This window comes from Sorex araneus, chromosome 4 (assembly GCF_027595985.1).
Source record: "Sorex araneus isolate mSorAra2 chromosome 4, mSorAra2.pri, whole genome shotgun sequence".
Taxonomy (NCBI): Eukaryota; Metazoa; Chordata; class Mammalia; order Eulipotyphla; family Soricidae; genus Sorex; species Sorex araneus.
Window position 1 is genome coordinate 205,907,496 of NC_073305.1, and position 8,382 is coordinate 205,915,877.

The window sequence follows — 8,382 nt, forward strand, 5'->3', positions numbered from 1 at the left end:
CAAGCTGAGTCTTCAAAATAGAAGACTGAGCAATGGGACAGCAAGGCTGGGAGCTTGCCTTGCCTGTGGCCGACCCCGGTTTGATCCCAGCATCCCATATGTCCCTGGAACACAGCCAGGAGTGATTCCTGAGTGCAGAGCCAGGAGAAACCCCTGAGCATCACCGGCTGTGACTCCAAAACAAAACAACGGAAAGCTGAACTGAATCCTGGGGCCCTTGAAACGCTGCAACACTGCAACAATTCTGAAGCCGGGTTTCCAATCTCTCCTACTCCAAAAGGAAAATTAGTCGCTATCAACTTACTGTAGGATGAACTAATTCCTGCCTCTAGAAAGAGGTATAATTCCCTTCTATAAAGTCACGATCCTTCCATTATCCTCATCAATTCACCAGACACAAGGATCTCCAAGCACCAAATCCCGGCCTCGCTCTTGGGAAAATGTCCAGAAAGGCACAAAAACTGTATAAGACAGGGGCTGGAGAGACAGCACAGCGGGTAGGGCGTTTGCCTTGCACGCGGCCGACCTGGGTTCAAATCCCAGCATCCCATATGGTCCCCTGAGCACGGCCAGGGGTAATTCCTGAGTGCAGAGCCAGGAGTAACCCCTGTGCATCGCCGGGTGTGACCCAAAAAGAAAAAAAAACAAAACTGTATAAGACAGTTCCAAACACTTACTTGGAGTTAAAACCAAACCTCTCGAAAGGACACCGGAAAAAATAGATAAATGAAATCCTCCAGATGGGGCTGGAGCGATGGCACAGCGGGTAGGGCGTTTGCCTTGCACGCGGCCGACCCGGGTTCAAATCCCAGCATCCCATATGGTCCCCTGCGCACCGCCAGGGGTGATTCCTGAGTGCATGAGCCAGGAGATTGACCCCTGTGCATTGCTGGGTGTGACCCAAAAAGCAAAAAAAAAAAAAAAGAAAAAAGAAAAGAAATCCTCCAGACAAAGGACCAACCAACCCACAGACACCTGGGAGTGAAACTTCAAAGTCTCAAGGATCATTATGTGGAAAGAGGCTGATAGAGAAAAGGGACACCAAGGAAAATGCAGTGTTCGGCCTGAGCAACTGGAAGTCTGGGAAGACAGCTGGGAAAGGTGTGGGTAAAACTCAAAATTCCCGTCTGGACATGTCTGTGGACTAGACATCTAAGAGGAGATACCACACAAAAATTGGCTGAGGATGAAAATTAGTATTTATACTAAAAAGTCTCAAAAATGGAGAACTCCCAGGAAGCGAAAACAGAATTAATCTAGGGGGCCGGAGAGAGTACAGCAGGTAAGGCACTTGCCTGGCATGCATGCAACTGGTTCCATCCCCAGCACCTTATACGGTCCCCAGAACACAAGGAGTGGTGAGAGCAGAGCCAGGAAGAGGCTCTGACTCACCTGCCATGGGCCCCCAAAAGAAGTAATCTAGGGGCCAGAGCCATAGTATAGTCGGTAGGGCGTTTGCCTACATGAGCCAGATTCAATGCCAGAAACCCCATCAGGATCCACCAGGAATGACGTCTGCGCGGAGAGCCAGAAGTAAGCCCTGAGCACCGCCCTCCCCCATGCAAAAAATACACACACACACACACACACACACACACACACACACAGAAGGGCAGTAGGAACCATGAAAGACAAGGAAGAGACAGGAACCAGCAGAGATGGATGGCAACGCTGAGCTGGAGGGGGCTACAGACAAGAATTGGGGGGGGAGGGAAAAAGGGGGAAGCACATGAGTAAAGGGTAAAAGAGGGGACGCACAGGCCTTGTGCGTGCAAGGCCCTGAGTCCCAACCCTGCACATGGTCCGCAGCACCAGACTGGGCACTGAACCGTCCAGCCCACACCATTTATCTTGGTAGCCCTTAGAGTGGCCCCACCCTTGTCCCTTCCCCTGGCATCACTGGTGTGGCCCTTCGGGAGCCAGAGAGATAGCACAGTGGGCAGGGCACTTGCCTTGCATGCAGCCAACCCAGTTTCCAACCCCCAGTACCCCTTATGGTCCCCTGAGCCCCGCTAGGAGTGATCCCTGAGTGCAGAGTCAGGAATAAGCCTGGGCACCTCGGAGTGGACCCAAAACATGTAAAACAAAGAAAATCATTTTAGGTTCCGCTAGGGCGAAACTGGAGCAAGGAGAGAGGGTAGGGCGTTTGCCTTGGATGCGGCCAAGCAGGGTTCGATCCCTGGTATCCCATGTGGTCCCCAGAGCACCACAAGGTACCCCAGTGCACCCTGGGTACCTCTGGGTGTGACCCAAAAAGTCCCCTCCCCGCCCCCCTCAGACACACAAAGTTTCGGCCTGGGATGTAGCTCCTGGTAAAACACACAGCTGACATGTGTGAGGGCCTAGAGCCTACCACTGAAAGGGGAGGAGATAGGGAGTGAGGGAGCCAGGGTGATAGTATATTAGCCTGAGTGATGCTTGCCTTGCATGTGCCAACCCGGATTTGATCCCAGCACCTCATATGGTCCCCTGAGCACCCTGCCAGGAGTAAGCCCTGAGCATCGCTGGGCGTGACCCCTCCACCTCACCTCTCCCCGCCCCAAAATAGAATACTGCTACGAAACCTATAGAAGAACTTAACTCTGCTTCTGCAAACCCAGAGACCACGGGTGGTCTGACAAGGAGCTCCCGCATCTGTGGGGGTGGGTTCTGCTAGAAGGTGCACATGCCGGGCAAACAGTCCAGGTGCCAGCGCTGGGGGTTCCCCGCCAGCCCTCGAGTCCTCGCACCTGGGCCGAGGGCGCACGCGCGGGGCCTCCCCACGCCGCGCCCCGCCTCCCCGGCGCGTGCGCACCGCCCCGCGCGCGCCCCACGAGCGCCCCGCCGAGGCCCGGGGAGGCGCGCCCGCGACCCCCGCCCGCGCCCCGCCGTTCCCGGGGTCCCCCCCGCCCCCGCAGCCCGTCCGCACCTGCTCCGCCAGGCGCGAAACGAGCACGTCGTGCTAGGAACTGCCACGGCGCGGGTCGGCCAGTCCGTCCAGTGCTTCTCGGCGTCTGCGGAGAGTAACGCGCTCTGGTTCGAAGATTCGCGGCTCCCCGGGAACCACACGCGCTTTTTTCCCTTTTATGAGCTTAGGCGCAGCGCGGAGGATCCCTCTGCGCATGCGGCGTCCTTCCTCTGTGACGTGCCGCGCTGCCCCATGGGAAATGTAGTTTTCGTGGGATACTTAGTTCTCCACCCTTTGGCTGAACTGGAACCAAGGTCTAGGTGTGTTCACAGGGTCCTCTCCTCTCGAATTCCTCACAGCCTCTATAAAATGATGTTTAAAGCTAAAGAGCGAGCAGATTGCTGACTGAGAGGCACTATCCCCTATACTTTAGTTGTTGTTGTTGTTGTTGTTGTTATTATTATTATTATTTTGCTTTTGGGGTCACTCCCAGCGATGTTCAGTCTTACTCCTGGCTCTGCACTCAGGAATTACTCCTGGCGGTGCTTGGGGGACCATATGGGATGCCGAGGATGCTATTGCTCCGGCCCCTATGCCCTGTACTTTATGTTCCAATTTTGCTACTAGCCTAAAATCTGTAAAAAAAATGGCCTATAAGGACTGGAGTGATAGCACAGCGGGTAGGGCGTTTGCCTTGTACGCGGCCGACCCGGGTTCGATTCCCAGCATCCCATATGGTCCCCTGAGCACGGCCAGGGGTAATTCCTGAGTGCAGAGCCTGGAGTGACCCCTGAGCATCACTGGGTGTGACCCAAAAAGCAAAAAAAAAGGCCTATAAAAGTAAGTTTTTAAAAGCAGGTCTGGAGTGATGGTACAGCAGGTAGGGTGTATGCCTTGCATGCATCAGACTGAGGATTTCTGCCAAATCACATGGTCCGCTGAGGACCTCCAGGAGTAACCCCTGAGCACAGCCAGTGTGACCCCAAACAAAAAAATAACATTTTTTTCTGATGTTTTTATGATAAACATATACTTGATTGATTTTGTTGTGTTTTAAAGTGTTACCCCCATGTATGAAAAATTCTGGCTTATCCTTCTCATCCCAAATTTCCCAAGAGAATGATTTGCTCTTGGTTTTCATTTTTCTTTAAAATTGTTATGAGGAGGGGCTGGAACAATAGCACAGCGGATAGGGTGTGCTTGCACGCGGCCGACCTGGGTTTGAATCCCAGCATCCCATATGGTCCCCCGAGCACCGCCAGGAGTGATTCCTGAGTGCATGAGCCAGGAGTAACCCCTGTGCATCGCCGGGTGTGACCCAAAAAAACAAAAAAAAATAAAAAATAAAATTGTTATGAGGGGCCGTAGTGATAGTACAGCAGGGAAGGGCATTTGCCTTGCACATGGCCAACCCAGGTTTGATCCCTCATTTCCCATGTGGTCCCCTGAACACTTCCAGGAGTAATTCCTGAGCCAGGTGTGACCCCAATAGACAAAAAATAATAATAATTAAAAATAAAATAATATTATTATGAGCCTAAAATCTAAAAAAAAAGGGATTTTTTTTTTTGCAGGTGTGTGTGTATGTGTTTCTTGTTCTATCTCTGAATGGAATCACAACAGTGGTGACCAAAAGTAAAATCTGACAGAAATAAAATCTCTCTCAATATGTCTTGCCTCCCTCTTACAAAAAAGTGCTGTTTCTCCTTGGTGTATTCATTTCTCTTCCCCATCTCTCTAGCACCCTCTCTAGTTAGACTTTCAACCCCATCCTTGCCTCAGTTTTCATTTTCTCACTTCCCACCAATGGCCTGAGCCAGCAGCCAGAGTCATCTTTGAATCACGCTTCCTCCCCACCCAGATGCAATCCATCACTAAAATAACAGCTCCCATTTCTTGGCCACTGTTGAAATGCCTTTGCCCTATATTTGTTCATGCAGCACTGTCCATCAACTTTCCATCTGCACAGCATCCACCCTAGCCCAAGGTGTGTCTGCCCTTCCCCAGCTTCAAAAGCTTTTTTATTATTTTTATTTATTATTTTGCTTTTTTGGCTGGAGCGATAGCACAGCGGTAGGGTGTTCGCCTTGCATACGGCCAACCCATGTTTGATTCCTCCGCCCCTCTTGGGGAGCCCGGCAAGCTACCAAGTGTATTGCGCCCGCATGACAGAGCCTGGCAAGCTACCCGTGGCGTATTGGATATGCCAGAAATAGTAACAATAAGTCTCACAATGAGAGACGTTACTGGTGCCTGCTCGAACAAATAGATGAGCAACAGAGTGACAGTGACAGTGATTTTGCTTTTTGGGTCATACCCAGTGATGCACAGGGGTTACTCCTGGCTCTGCATTCAGAAATTACTCCTGGCGTTGCTCAGGGGACCATATGGGATGCTGGGAATCGAACCCGGGTCGGCCGCATGCAAGGCAAACGTCCTACCTGCTGTGCTATCGCTCCAGCCCCTAACTATAGAATTGTTACTCATTTCTCACCTTTTTTGGGGGGTCACACCTGGCAACGCTTAGGGGTACTCTGAGCTCTGCACTCAGGAATTATTCCAGGTGGTGCATGAGGAACTCTGTGGGATGCTGGGAATCAAATGAGGGTCAGCCAAGTTCAAGGCAAGCACCCTAACCACTGTACTCAGTCCCCTCATTTCTCACTTTATGTACATCATCATAATTGGACTCTGCGTAGCCTCTTGATATGTATGTTTTATATATATTTATATATATAGGGAGAGGGAGAAAGAGGACATTATATATAGAGAGACAGAGACATGTAACTGTATCACTGTCACTGTCATCCCGTTTTATATATATATATATGTATGTATATATATATATAAATTAGGGTCTTTTATCCCATTTCTCTACTCCTCCCATTTCCCTCAGTGGGAATGCCTTTGTAAAATGTATACTCCTTGATGTAGCCTAAATGGTACTAAACCATAAACATTCTGAATTTCTCCACTCAGAACTTGCTTTGAAGATCTGTCCTTGTTATTAAGAGACCATAAAGCCTGTTTGTTAGAATAACTGCACTGTCTTATGGTAGGTGAACCCGCTGTAATTATTTGGACCCAAAATATTAGACTTCTAAGAATTTTTAATTTTTGGCTTTGGGTCACATTCAGTGGTGCTCAAGGCTTGCTTGCTCGGGCAGGGCTCCTGGCACTATATGATTGCTGGAGATTGAACCTGGATCCACGTGCAAGGTTAGCCACCAACACCATACTCTCTGATGTGCTGACTTCTGAGCTGCCCGTTTATTACAGTGAACAAACTCGTGTCTGACCCCTAGTGGCCTGTGTGAGAATTTTTCTGGGATGTGTAACCCATCAGTGAGTGGAACAAAGCAACTCCTTCCCCTTGTCTTTCTCCTTTATTTACTTATTATTATTTTTTGCCACACCCAGCAGCTACTCCTGGCAGGGTGCTGCAGGAACCGTGCAGTGCCAAGGTTGGAGCCCGGGTCCTGTCCGTTGAGCTGTCTTTCTGACAATGGCCTCTCAAGGGTTCAGTGTAAAACAGCAGGTAAGGTTCTTGCCCTGTACACAGTGACCTGAGTTCAATCTTTGGCACTCCATATAGTTCCTTGAGCCCCACCAGGAGTAAGCCCTGAGCTCTGCTGGATGTAGTCTCAAAACAAACAAATAAAAACAAAAATAGCACTGTAACACTGTCGTCCAGTCCCGTTGTTCATCGATTTGCTCCAGCGGGCACCAGTAACGTCTCCACTGTGAGACTTGTTGTTACTGTTTTTGACATATCGAATACACCACGGGTAGCTTGCCAAGCTCTGCCGTGCGGGCAGGATACTCTCAGTAGCTTGCCAAGCTCTCCGAGAGGGACAGAGGAATCGAATCCGAGTCGGCCACATGCAAGGCAAATGCTCTACCTGCAGTGCTATCGCTCCAGCCCAACAACAAAAATAAATAGCCTCTTAAATTGTCTTTACTCTGGGGCTTAATGCCTTTGATCCTTGACCTTTGTGATTCCACCAGGAGCTCCCTCAGAGCATAGAGCCAAGAGTAACCTCCAAGCACCACTAGCGTGACGCCCCAAAGCTAAACAAAAATAAGGGGGCAGAGAGAGTACAGCGAGTAAGGTTTTTGCCTTGCACACGGCTTACCTAGGTTCCATCCCTAGCACCCTGTATGGTCCCCTGAGTCCGCCAGGGGTGATTCCTGAGCACAGAGCCAGGAGTCAGCACATAGTACAGAGTGAGCACAGACCGGTGCTTGTAAGTTGCAAGGACAAACTTCTCATCCTTGTTTGACTCAAGAGTATGTAGCTAAATTTTTTTTCCAATTTAATATTATCTCTACAAAGTGGAGTCTAATGTTTGGAAGGTATTTTTTTGTTTTGTTTTGTGGCCACATCTGGCGATGCTCAGGGGTTACTCCTGGCACTGCACTCAGGAATGACTCTTGGCGCTGGGAGGAACATAAGGGATGCAGGAGACTGACCTGGCTTGGCTGGGTGCAAGGCAAACGCTCTCCCTGCCGTACTAGCTCTCCAGCTCCCCCTCCTGGAAGGTATTTACTGTGCCCGATGATGGCTGTTGAGGTAGAGTAAGTTCAGTTCTGTAGGACCAGAAATTCCATTTTGTCAGCAACCTCCCAGAACGGACTCATAGTGATGCAACTCACCAGAGACAGGTAGAAGCCAGGAAGCTGCTGAGGCACACGGGGAAGGCGAGAACTGTGGAACCTGGCAGAACACTCCCTCTGCCTGAGAGTCAAGTCACAGGCAGTGCCAAGAAATGGGGCCTTCCTAGCCTTACCCATCAAGTATCCTACCTCCAAAATCCTTTCTAAAGAACTTCTCAAAATCCTTTTGCAGGGGCTGGAGGTATAGTATAGCGTGTAGGGCGTTTGCCTTGCACGCGACCAACCCGGGTTCCATCCCAGGCATCCCCCCTCGAGCCACCAGGAGTAATTCCTGAGTGCAGAGCCAGGAGTAACCCCTGAGCGTCGCTGGGTGTGACCCCAAAAAGACTTAAAAGAAAAACAACAATAATATCAACAACTAACAAAAACCTGAAACCATCTCTGTTGGCAAGGGAGGAGCTTCCTTATATAGAGAGGGAAAGGGGCGGGGCTATCCTCTGAGGAAGCCCATTGGAGGAAGGGAGGGGCTCGGCTGTCCAGTGGTGGGACTGCAGCACATCTCATTGGTGGAGTTGCCGCCTTGAGGGCTTGCTGGCTGCTGCTGTTGAAAGTGGAAGAGAACAGCTGCTTCCTGTTGGGGCTGCCAGGTTCCCACTGAATAAGGACCCAGAGCTCCTTCTATAGACCCTCCCTGCACCCTTCCTTGTTTTTTCCTTCTGTAGCAGTATCTGTAGCACTGTTGTCCTATTGTTCATCGGTTTGCTGGAGCGGGCACCAGTAAAGTCTCCAATGCGAGACTTGTTACTGTTTTTGGTATATGCCACAAGTAGCTTTCCAGGTTCTGCCGCGGGGGCGGGATACTCTCGGTAGCTTGGCGG

General features: G+C 50.5%; 1 protein-coding gene across 2 annotated transcripts in view; it reads right to left on the bottom strand.

Moving 5' to 3' along the window:
• Positions 1–3,088, bottom strand: part of SGF29 (SAGA complex associated factor 29) — a 33,388-nt gene extending 30,300 nt beyond the window's left edge. For both annotated transcript variants that reach the window (XM_055135631.1, XM_055135629.1), the window contains exon 1: positions 2,909–3,088. The gene's annotated coding sequence lies outside the window, so the exon portion shown is untranslated. The remainder of the gene's footprint in view (positions 1–2,908) is intronic.
• Between the last annotated feature and the right edge of the window lie 5,294 nt (positions 3,089–8,382).